Genomic DNA, 12,811 nt, shown 5'->3' on the forward strand with positions numbered 1-12,811 from the left:
GCAGGACTTTGTTCCAGGCATTGCTGAGGGTGGAGGGTTGAAGGCCATTCCAAGCATCAGCCCAGTTGAACACAGCATTGCACAAGTTGTATGCATTAAAATTTGCTAGTGATCTTGACCCCCTACTGTCATGTTCTTGGTCCTGTTCCTCCTCTACCACTACCAAGCACTTTCCTAGCTGCTTGTTGTGGTAGTGCCGCATGGTGGCCTCAGTTACAACCTGGTCCATGGGTTGAATCAGGAAGCTGGTGTTAGGTGGCATAAAAAGCACCTTGATTCTGTTCCCATGGCCTTCCAGCTCATCTTCACTGGGATGTGCTGGAGCATTGTCAAGGAGAAGGGCCTTCACATCTTCCCTGGGGATGCCCAGCTCAGTAACCTGAAAGTGAATGACCGCAGGCACAAAATATTTGTGGAACTACTCTAGGAACAGTTCCCTGGTAAACCAAGCAGTCTTGTTGGCCTTGTAGATAACTGGTAGCTTCTCCATGATGTTTTTGAGGGCACTGAGTTTTTGTGACTTGCCAATCACCTGTGTCTCCCATTGGCATTGGCACAGCACAAGATGGAAAGTCTATCTTTGGCAAGCTTCCTCCCTGCCAGCCTGGGTGTTACTGGGCATGGACTTCCAAAACAGCCCTGTTTCATCGGCATTGTATACCTGTGAGAGTAGCATGTCAGATGTGGTGATTATTCTCTCCAATTTCTTCCTGAATGGCTTCACAGCATCATGGTCAGCAGAAGCACTTTTTCCCACAACTCTTCGGTCAATCAGGCAGAGTTGGCTCCTAAACTTATTAAAGCCAACCATCACTTGCTTTAAAATCATCAATTTTCATGTGTTTGGCCAACCTCCCAGCAGCATTTTGCCGCAGAGGGTTTTTTCATCGTAGTGATTGACGTCACTAGGGGACCCATCGTGGTGGGCCACCTCTTGACGCCGTACACATAGGTTTTTCCCTCACGCTGAAGTGTTGTGTTTAGGTAGGCCGTCGCTGACTTTTTGTTGGCGGGGGAGGGATGTCGCATGAGTGAAAGCAACGTCGATATTGGCGTTACTATTTGTGTGAGCGTTCACGCTAGGTCACGTGCACTCATAGCGTCCCGCGATGGGTCAGCGTAGGTCACGTGCGCTCATAGCGTCCCGCGATGGGTCAGCGTAGGTCACGTGCGCTCATAGCGTCTCGCGATAGGTCAGCGTCGCTCGGACGCGACCTGGAGGTGACTATTTATGTGGCCACGCATGACACGTGACGCGGGTGCTAGCAGCTGATTGGCAGACGTGTTTGGCCGACCGCGTGATGCGCCTAGCCTCGTCTGACAAAGGAGAGATTCTCTCTGACAACGCTAGTAGATGGACGTGAGTCAAGCAGGTGGTGGTTACAGGACAAAGAGTAAGTGTGATATTCTATTTGTGCCGATAGTTCTCTCCCCCATTTGGCCTCCGTCACATTTCATTATCTGTGCTACATAATAAAAGAGCCAACACATTCTATGTGTTTTAGTCAATAGCCTAACCAGTCGGACCACATACCATATATCCACACCTCTAACAGGAACACCAGCAGAACGTTCCTGCTTGTACCACTTAAAAACAGCAGAGTCCAGTGCAATGTGCTTGGCTGGCCCTATTCTTTTCAGTTTTGATTTGGCAGATTTAGGATCCTCCAAGGTTAGGGCATGAGCCCGAATCTTTTCTTTGTTCTTCTTGATGTCGTAGAATGTGCAGGTCTTGACATCAAATTCTGCACATATTAAGCACATGGAGGCACCAGCATCAACCCTAGACAACAATTTCAGCTTATCTTCCAAGATCTGAGTCTTCAGTTTCATCCCCTTTTGTCATGTATGAATCTTGCCTCCACGAGCAGCCATACTTCTCATTTGTTGTTCACTTAACAATGTCTATAAAGTTGCTACACTATCACAAAACACAAGCATGTGAGATGTGAGTGTGGCGGTGACAATAACAACAGTGAAAGTGTCAAGGAGCAGTAGTGGGAACAAGACTGCCCACCAAATTATGATGCAACGCTTCCATACTGACTAGACATGACAATAAGTCAGAATGCTGTCGAGTAAAGGTAATTTTTTCAGACTTATTTCAAACTGATTATTCAAACTGAAATTTTGATTTTTTTTTTTCTCCCATTACAACTTAGAGCCATTAACGACTAAAAGAGTTCTGACTTAAAAGGATTTTACTGTATAGTGGTAACCAGAAGTATAGTAGGAAGAGTTTAGGATGTACATGTTCTAATGGGAGAGAGTGGGGGAATATCAGATCATTTTTTGGTGGAAGGTAAGTTGAGAGTGGAGAATAGGTGGAGAAAGAGGAAATGGGCAGAAGGTAGGGAGGTACTTAACCCCTTCCATACGGTGCCGGACACGTAGGCGTCATGGGGAGCGAGTGTATTCGCGAGGCTGCCATATCGGCGTCTTGATTATATTTATTGTAGTCGCCCCTGTGTTTTTACATTCTCTCAAATGTGCCCTGAATCCCATTCTCTGTGGTATTCAAAATTCGCGGGTGAAAGAGAACGATCGATATAAGCGGTGACTATATTTTATGATGCAAGTATTATTACGACACGTCGTACGGCTGGCATTGGCTGCTGCCACTGAGATCTAAGTCCATGACGCCTACGTGTGCGGCACCGTATGGAAGGGGTTAAAGAATGAACTGCTTAACCCCTTCCATACGGTGCCGCCTACGTAGGCGGCATGAGGAGCAAGTGGATAGGTGAGGCTGCCATATTGGCGTCTTGATTATATTTATTGTAGTTGCCCCTGCATAATGACATACTCTCTAAACTGTCTTCATCACATTTTCTATGGTTATCAAAATTCACGGGTGAAAGAGAGAACGATCGATATAAGCGGTGACTATTTTTTATGATGCGAGTATTATAATGAAACACCGTACGTCTGGCAGCTAATGCTGCCCGCGAAATTTTGGCCCGTAGTGAAGTGGATAAATGAGAAAGAAAAGGAGAAGGAGTATAAGAAAAGGCTAAGAGAGGAGTGGGAGGGAGTGAAGGAGGAATAGGGATGGTTCAAGGAGGGAGTCATAAGGTGTGCAAAGATGGTGTGTGGAACAAGGAGGAGATGAGGAAATAGAAGGAAGGGTAGTGAGTGGTGGGATGAGGAAGTGAAGAAGGGTGTAGAAGAGAAGAAGCAGACTTTCATAGATTGGTTACAAATCAGGACCAGTGAATTGTATGAGGTACAAAGTAAAGAGAAGAGAAGTAAAGCATAAGATAAAGGAAGCCAAGAGGAGAGCAGATGTGAAATGGGGTAAAAGTATGACAAAATTTTGAAAGTAATAAAAGTGTTTGGGAACGAGATTAAAAGAGGAAGAGGAGGCGAATCAAGTAGAGAAGGTAAAAGGTACAGATGGAGAGATGATAATGGAAGAGGCAGTGAGACGAAGGTGGGCAGAGTATTTTAGGGAATTGCTAAATGTGAAGGAGGATGGGGAGGGAAAGGTAGTTGAAATGTGAAGCGCTAAGAAAATGACCATGATGAGTGAGGAAAATGGAGAAGAAATAAGGAAAGATTAAGTGAAAGCATCTGTTAAGATGATGAGAGCAGGTAAGGCACCTAGGTTGGATGGATGCCATGCAGAATGTCTGAAAAAAAGGAGGTACAGTTATGGTGGACTGGCTGGTGAGGTTATTTAATGTTTGTTTAACCACTTCACTCCGGGCCAAAATCTCGCGGGCAGCATTAGCTGCCAGACGAACGATGTTGCGTCATAATACTCGCATCATAAAAAATAGTCACCGCTTATATCGATTGTTCTCTCTTTCACCCGTGAATTTTGATAACCATAGAAAATGTGATGAAGCCCGTTTAGAGAGTATGTCAGTTACGCAGGGACAACTACAATAAATATAATCAAGACGCCGATATGGCAGCCTCGCGTATCCACTTGCTCCTCATGGCGCCTACGTAGGACACCGTATGGAAGAGGTTAAAAGAGAGTAGTGCTGGAGGGCTGGAGGAGTGCCTGTATATTTCCACTTTACAAGGAAAATGGGGACAAGTGTGAGTGTAGTAGTTTCAGAGGGATTAGCTTGTTAAGTGTAGATGGGAAGGCATATGGTATGGTCTTGATTGAGAGGATTAGCAAAGTAATAGAGGTAGTAACTGGAGAGGAACATTGTGGGTTTAGGACAGGTAGGGGTTGTGTAGATCAGATTTTTGTGGTAAGACAGATGTGTGAGAAAGCTATAGCAAAAGGTAATGATTTTTGGGCTTTATGGATCTGGAAAAGGCTTCTGACAGGGTAGACAGGAAGGCATTGTGGGAGGTTTTGCAGATATATGGGATAGGAGGAAAGCTGTTAAGAGCAGTCAAGAGTTTTTACGAGAGCAGTAGAGCTTGTGTTAGGATTAGAAATAGAAAGAGTGGTTTGAGGTAAAGGTGGAACTTTGTTGGGGATGCGTTATGTTGCCGTGGCTGTTCAATTTATACATGGATGGAGTGGTGTGAGAGGTGAATGCTAGAGTAGTGGGTCAGGGATTGGAGATACATATACATATACCAAGGCTTTTTCCCCCTTACTAGGGAGGTAGCCAAAAAGGAAAAGGCATAAAATCATTCCCACCCATTCCATCCCCGAAAACACTCCACACCCCTCCACCCTCCCTCCCATCTTAGCACCTCCTAGGTGACAGGTCATCCCTGCATCCTGTCCACTGCCCTGGGTCAGAAGCAGTGTCGCAAGACACAACACATCCACAGCAAGGCCGCATCATTAAATCGGCGACCCCCCCCCCTCATAAAGGAGAGGACGGGGAGAAATCCCTTCGGGCTGCGTCAAAATTTTGCTCACACACACTACCTCACCCCCCATCCCCCCATCCATTCCACCTCATGCATCACAACATCTTCCCTATACAACCATTCTCCATTCACCCCTGTCTTCTGTCCTCTCCCGTCCTTCCTCAACAGACATTCCCCTCTTCCCCAAAGCCCCCTTCACCCCATCCATCCATCTCATCCTAGGACGTCCCCTCATGTTCACTCCCTCCACATCTGCCTTCCATACCTCTTTTACTAGTCTTTCTTCACTCATTCTTTCCATGTGTCCAAACCATCCAGTAAAGGCAAGGATTGGAGATGGTTAAAGAAAATGGAGAAAAGTGGGAGATGAGCCAGTTGTTGTTTGCTGATGACACTGTGCTTGTAGCAGGATCAGAGGAGGGATTGAGGAAGTTAGTGGCAGAGTTTGGGAAGGTGTGTGAAAGAAGGAAGTTGAAGATAAATGTAGGTAAAAGTAAGATGATGAGATGTACAAGGGGAGAGAGTGGCAGCAGGTTGGAAGTGAGTATCAAGGGAGACTGGAGGAAGTGGATAGTTTTAGAATACTTGGGTGCAAATGTGACAGGAAAGGGAGGAATGGGGGTGGAGGTAGTATGTAGATTTAGAGAAGTGAGTAAATGCATTGGGGGATTAAAGAGTGTAATGAGAAAGAGACATTTGGGAATGGATGCTAAGTGGCGATTGTATGAAGGTGTGGTTAAGCCAACAGCAATGTACGGGGCAGACACATGGAACATAAGTGAAGAAGAGAGAAGGAGTTTGAATGTGTTTGAGATGAAATGCCTGAGAAGTATGATAGGGGTTACTAGATTAGACAGAGTGAGAAATGAGGTGAGGCGGAGAACAGGGGTGGAAAGGGAGTTGGGAGATAGGGTTGATGAAAGAGTATTAGGATGGTTTGGACACATGGAAAGAATGAATGAAGAAAGATAAATAAAAGAGGTGTGGAAGGCAGAGGTGGAAGGAGTGAATATGAGGGGGTGACCTAGGATGAGATGGATGGATGGGTAAAAGGGGCATTGGGAAAGAGGGGAGTGTCTGTTGAGGAAGGATGGGAGAGGATAGAAGATAGGGGTGAATGGAGAAGGGTGGTGTATGGATGATGCTGTGATGTATGAGGGGGAGGGGGTGGGAGATGGGGGGGTTAGGGAGTATGCATGAGAAATAAATTGACATAGCCCGAAGGGATTTCTCCCAGTTTTTTCCTTTTCTGTATGAGGGGATGGAAGGGGGGGGGGGGTCGCCAAATTAATGAAGTGGCCTTGATTTGGATGTGCTGTGTCTTGCAACACTGCTTCTGACCCAGGGCAGTGGACAAGATGCAGGGATGACCCGTCATCCAGGAGGTGCCAAGATAAGAGGGAGGGTAGAGGGGAGTGGAGTATGTAGGGGATGGAATGGGTGGGAGTGGTTTCTATGCCTTTGTCTTTTGGCTACCTCCCATATAAGGGGGAAAAAAGCCTTTGGCATATGTATGTTTATGTTATATGTCTTGTGTTAAAGGGATTTGCAAAACAATAATAAAAGAATGGACTAATAGACAAAGTAAGAGACTCTTGCAGACTAGCATTCCTTGAAGCAATATAGAAAGAACTAAAGCCAACCATGAACATACACAGCACAGACCTGCAGATTCCCCTAAGCCAAATGCACATGTGACCTCCCCTAGTGATTCCTGATGGCCATAGAGCAGCCAGCCAGGAAGACCACATTCTACGACACCAACTATGCAAACAGAAACAAACCATTATACAGCAAGTCCTCCTTATTCGTTATCCGGTAAATTCAGTTATGGTAATTGGTAATTACTACCCTCGGTTCTATTTATGGTAAGAAAAATTCACAGATACAGTATCCGCTCATGTTTTGGAGGTAAAATTAGATATTTTGAAGAGGAAAGAGCAGGGAGAAGGTATATCTGCTATAAGTCAAAACTTGGGTTCGGTATACGGTAATTTCAATTTGCGGTAAGGTTTTCAGGAATGCATATGTACCATATAATGAGGATTCACTGTATAAACATCACACATATACATTCAAAACATTCAGCCAGAAGATGGTCTCCTGAGAAGACTGAAATGTTGCAACCACCTACAGACAGCTTCTCAACACACTAACAGTCCTACATAGTAAACTAGCAAGAAACAGAAGTTTTCAATAAAAAGTTAAACAATGCAGAAACAGCAATATCATTCAATCTTGTCTGTCTACAATATATACATACATATACCAAGGCTTTTTCCCCCTTACAAGGGGGGTAGCCAAAACGAAAAAGGCATAAAATTATTCCCACCCATTCCATCCCTGAATACACTCCACACCCCTCCACCCTCCCTCTTATCTTAGCACCTCCTGAATGACGGGTCATCCCTGCACCTTGTCCACTGCCCTGGGTCAGAAGCAGTGTCGCAAGACACTGCTTCTGACATACACACATTTATATATATATATATATATCAAAAGCTGCTAAGTAGCATGCAGCTGATACTTTAGGGCCTATATGGGGTGCCCCAATGGACCAGAGCCATGCATAATTTTTGTCTGTGGTAGAGGAAATCTCTATAGAGAAATGATGATACTATTATTATACTGCAACTGTCCCTCCATTATACAGTCCCCTCACTCTTGTTACTGTCCTGTACCATTTCTCTGAATATTAATTTTCTCATTTCACCTAACCCTGTAGTATGGGATAAGAATACTGCCACCAAGCCTTTCCACTTGAGTTGTATGAGGCAACAAAATAGGGATGGGGATAGCACTAGGCATCCTTCTCCCTGTAGCCCCAAAGGGGACATTCCTAAAAAAACTTAAAGGCATAAGAGGGTCTGGGACGAGTTTTCCAACCAGTACCCTAAGGTTTGGATCTTTTAATGTGTGTGGATGAAGTACAGATGAGTAAAAGGAAAGAGATACACAGTATGTTTGTGAGAACAAAGATGGACGTGTTGGCTTTGAGTGAAACTAAGCTGAAACGGAGGGGCAAGTGTGAGTTTGGGAATGTAGTTGGGAGGTCCTCAGGAGTGAAGGGGTGGCTATACTAGTAAGTGAAGAGATAGGTAAGTGTGTAGTGGAGTGGAAGGAGGATTCTTCAAGGTTAATGTGGATGAAATAGAAAATGGGAAGGGAGATGTGGGTTTTTGTAAGTGCATATGGGCCTGGTAGTGAAAAGAATGTAGAGGAAAGGGAGGCTTTCTGGATAGATTTAAATTAGTGCATAGAGGGAATAGGGAGAAATGTCTATGTAGTGGTATTGGGAGACCTTAATGCTAGGGTAGGGTAGGGTAGGAAATGAACCTATAGACGGAGTGGTTGGTAAGTGTGGTGTTCCAGGAAAAAATCATAGGAGAGTTGATGGTGGTGTGTCTGGAAAGAGAGTTGATGATAGCAAATACAGTGTTTAGGAAGAAAGTAGAGCATAAATACACATGGGAGAGGGTGGTGGTGGAAGGGTGGTAGACAGAGTTAATGGACTATATAGCAGTAACCAGGAGCATAGTAGGATGAGTTAAGGATGTACATGTTCTAAGGGGAGAGAGTGGGGGTATTGATAATTTTTTTATGGAAGGTAAGGTGAGAGTGGAGGATAGATGGAGAAAATGGAATGGAAAGAAGGAAGGGAGGTAATCAAAGTGAACTGCTTAAATGAGAAAGAAAAGGAGAAGTACAAGAAGCAGAGAGAGGAGTGGGGGGGGGAGTGAAGGATAGAGTAGAATTAGGAGTGGAGAAGAAATGGGGATGGTTCAAGGAGGGAGTCATAAGGCGTGCAAAGACAGTGTGTGGGATAAGGAGGATGGGAGGAAATAGAAGGAAGGGTAGTGAGTGGTGGGATGATGAAGCAAGGAAGTTTATAGAAGAGAAGTGAGCTTTCACAGATTGGTTACAAAATAAGACAAGAGAATCATATGAGAGATACAAAGAAAAGAGAAGTAAAGCATAAGATAAAGGAGGCAAAGAGGAGAGATGTGAAATGGAGTAAGAGTACAAAAAAAATTTGAAAGTAATAAAAAGATGTTTTGGAAAGAAATTAAGAGAGGAAGAGGACAATCAAGTAGAGAAGAAAAGGTAAAAGGTGCAGATGGAGAGATGATAATGGAAGAGAAGACATTAAAAGGATTATGGGCAGAGTATTTTATGAAGTTGCTAAATGTGAAGGAGGATAGGGAGGGAAAGGTAGGTGCAGTGGAAAACACTAAGAAAATGACTGTGATAGATGGAGGAAGAGGAAAAGGACAGAAGGTAGGGAGGTGCTTAGAGCAAACTGCTTAAATGAGAAAGAAGAGGAGTACAAGAGGAAGCTGAAAGAAGAGTGGGAGTGAAGGATGGAATAGAACTAGTAGAGGAAGAATGAGGAGTTTCAAGGAGGGAATCACAAGGTGTGCAAAGATGGTGTGTGGAACAAGGAGGATGAGAGGAAATAGAAGGAAAGTTAATGAGTGGTGGGATGATGAAGCAAAGAAGGTTGTAGAAGAGACAAAACAAGCATTCACAGATTGGTTACAAAATAGGATGACAGAATCATAGGAGAGGTTAAAAAAAAAAAAAAAAAAAGAGTAAAGCATAAGATAATGAAGGCAAAGAGGAGAGCTGATGTGAAATGGGGTAAAAGTATGCCAGAAAATTTGGGAGTAAGAAAAAGATGTTTTGGAAAGAAATTAAGAGAGTAAGAGGAAGTGAATCAAGTAGAAAAAGCAAAAAGTGCAGATGAAGAGATGATAATGCAAGTGGTGGCAGTAGGAGGAAGAGTATTTTAGGGAATTGCTAAATATGAGGGAGGATAAGGGGGAAAGGTAGTTGCAGTGGAAAGCACTAAGAAAATGACAAAGATGAGTGAGGAAAATGGAGGAGAAATAAGGAAAAATGAGGTGAAAGTAGTTATTAAAATGATGAGAGCAGGTAAGGCACCTGGGTTGGATGGGTGTCATGTGGAGATCTAAAACAGAGAGGTAGTGATGGTGAACTGGCTGCTCAATTTGTTTAATGTTTGTCTAAAAGAAGGTAGAGTGCCAGAGGAGTGCCTGTATAGTTCCACTTTACAAGGGAAAGGGGACAAGTGCGAGTGTAGAAGTTTCAGAGGGATCAATTTGTTGAGTGCAGTTGGGAAGGCTTATGGGAGAGTTTTGATTGACAGGATTAGGAGAGGAAAAGAGATTAATTGGTGAGGAACAGTGTGGGTTTAGGATAGATAGAGGTTGCATGGATCAGATTTTTGTGGTAAAGAAGATATGTGAGAAAGCTTTAGGAAAAGGTAAGGATTATTTTTTAGGCCTTTATGGATTTGGAAAAGGCTTATGGCAGGGTAGATAGGAAAGCACTGTGAGAGGTGTTACAAATATATGGGATAGGAGGAAAGTTGTTAAGAGCCGTCAATTATTTTTACGGGAGTAGTAGAGCCTGTGTTAGAAATGGAGAATTAGTGGTCTGAAGTAATAGTGGGACTTTGCAAGGGATGTGTTATGTTCCCTTGGCTGTTGAATTTATACAATTTATACATGGGTGGGGTGATGTGAGAGATAAACGAAAGGGTAATTGGCCAGGGATTGGAGATGATTAAAGAAAATGGGGGAAAATACATGATAAGCTACTTGTTGCTTGCTGACGACATTGCACTTGTAGCAGGATCAGAGGAGGGATTGAGGAAGTTAGTGACAGAGTTTGGGAAGGTGTGTGAAAGAAGGAAGTTCCAGATATAGGTAAAAGGTGATTCGATGTACAAGGGGAGATGACGGCAGCAAATTGGAAGTACTAAGGGAGACTGGAGGAAGTGGATAGTTTAAGATAATTGGGTGCCAATGTGGTAGGAAAGGGAGGAATGGAGGTGGAGGTAGAATGTAGATTGAGAGAATGGAGTAAATGTCTTGGGGGATTAAAATGTGTAATAAGAAATAGACATTTGGGAATGCATACTAAGAGGAGATTGTATGAAGGAGTGATTGTGCCTACAGCACTGTACATACATATACATATAACAAGGCTTTTTCCCCCTTACAAGGGAGGTAGCCAAAAAGAAAGACGTAAAACCATTCCCACCCATTCCATCCTTAAATACACTCCACTCCCCTCTACCCTCCCTCTTCTCTTAGCACCTCCTGGATGATGGGTCATCCCTGCACCTTGTCCACTGCCCTGGGTCAGAGGCAGTGTTGCAAGACACAGCACATCCACAGCAAGGCTGCCTCATTCAATTGGCGACCCCCCTCTCTGTCCCCCCATGCAGAAAAGGAGAAGAGGGGGAGAAATCCCTTTGGGCTGCATCAAATTTTTCTCACACATACTACCTCACCCCCCATCCCCCCACCCATTCCACCTCATGCATCACAACATCATCCATACACAACCATTCTCCATTCACCCATCTTCTGTCCTTCCTTAACAGACATTCCCCTCTTCCCCAAAGCCCCCTTCACCCCATCCATCCATCTCATCCTAGGATGGCCCCCTCATGTTCACTCCCTCCACATCTGCCTTCCATACCTCTTTTACTAGTCTTTCTTCACTCATTCTTTCCATGAGTCCTAACCATCCTAATACTCTTTCATCAACCCTATCTCCCAACTCCCTTACCATCCCTGTTCTCCTCCTCACCTCCTTATTTCTCACTCTATCTAGCCTAGTAACCCCCATCATACATCTCAGACACCTCATCTCAAACACATTCAAACTCCTTCTCTCTTCCTCTCTAATGTTCCATGTTTCTGCCTCATACAGTGCTGTTAGCACAATCACTTCTTCATACAGTCTCCTCTTAGCCTCCATTCCCAAATGTCTATTCCTCATTACACTTTTTAATCCACCAAGGCATTTACTTGCTTCTCTCAATCTACATTCTACCTCCACTCCACCTTAGATATAACCACCTCTGATATGACCGTCGGGGACGTCCAAGGATGAGGTGGATGGATGGGGTGAAGGGGGCTTTGGGGAAGAGGGGAATGTCTGTTGAGGAAGGATGGGAGAGGACAGAAGACGGGTGAATGGAGAATGGTTGTATATGGATGATGTTGTGATTGCATGAGGTGGAATGGGCAGGTGGATGGGAGGTGAGGTAGTATGTGTGAGCAAAATTTGACGCAGCCCGAAGGGATTTCTCCCCGTCCTCTTATTTTATGCAATGGGGGTACGGAGAGGGGGGTCGCCAATTTAATGAAGCGGCCTTGCTGTGGATGTGCTGTGTCTTGCGACACTGCTTCTGACCCAGGGCAGTGGACAAGGTGCAGGGATGACCCGTCATTCAGGAGGTGCTAAGATAAGAGGGAGGGTGGAGGGGTGTGGAGTGTATTCAGGGATGGAATGGGTGGGAATAATTTTATGCCTTTTTCGTTTTGGCTACCCCCCTTGTAAGGGGGAAAAAGCCTTGGTATATGTATGTATGTATGATATAACCACCCAAAAATATAGAGCACCATATTCTACTATGCCCTATACTCACCTTACTTAGACAATCAAATACTTTTGGCAGACTTAGTTAAATTTGACCAACAGAAATGCTCCTCGGTACACAGCAACAACCAACACATTGGCCCATAAATCACTCAAGGTAAAGCTAATGCTGTTGTCTGGAATATGCTGTTTCTGTATGGTCACCGAATCTCATTAAAGACATTGACAGATTGGAAAAAGTACAAAGGAGAGCCACAAAACTGATTCCAAATATAAAAAAAATAAACCATACAAAAATCGACTAAAACATATGAATCTGTTTTCCCTAAAAAAGTGTAGACTCAGAGGTGACTCGATACAGGTATTCAAGATTCTAAAGGGGATTGACAATATCAAAAGTGACAAAATTCTTACACTGAATGAGAATCCGACAAGAAATAATGGTTTCAAACTGTCAGGAAAAAAGATTTAATTTAGAAACAACTTCGCCAGCTGTGTAGTTAATGAATGGAATAAACTTTCTGCAGAGGCAGTGCAATGTAGTTCAGTTTGAAACTTTAAGATTCGTTTAGATAAACATTTAAGCAAGATGTTGTAATGA

At 43.9% G+C, this 12,811-nt stretch overlaps 1 protein-coding gene across 3 annotated transcripts in view; it reads right to left on the reverse strand.

Moving 5' to 3' along the window:
- The window catches only part of RfC4 (replication factor C subunit RfC4), a 59,577-nt gene that overhangs the window by 27,326 nt on the left and 19,440 nt on the right, over nt 1-12,811 (reverse strand). The gene's annotated exons all lie outside the window — the stretch shown is intronic.

This window comes from Oratosquilla oratoria, chromosome 11 (genome assembly GCF_046742065.1).
Source record: "Oratosquilla oratoria isolate Oo_2021 chromosome 11, ASM4674206v1, whole genome shotgun sequence".
NCBI classification, from domain to species: Eukaryota; Metazoa; Arthropoda; class Malacostraca; order Stomatopoda; family Squillidae; genus Oratosquilla; species Oratosquilla oratoria.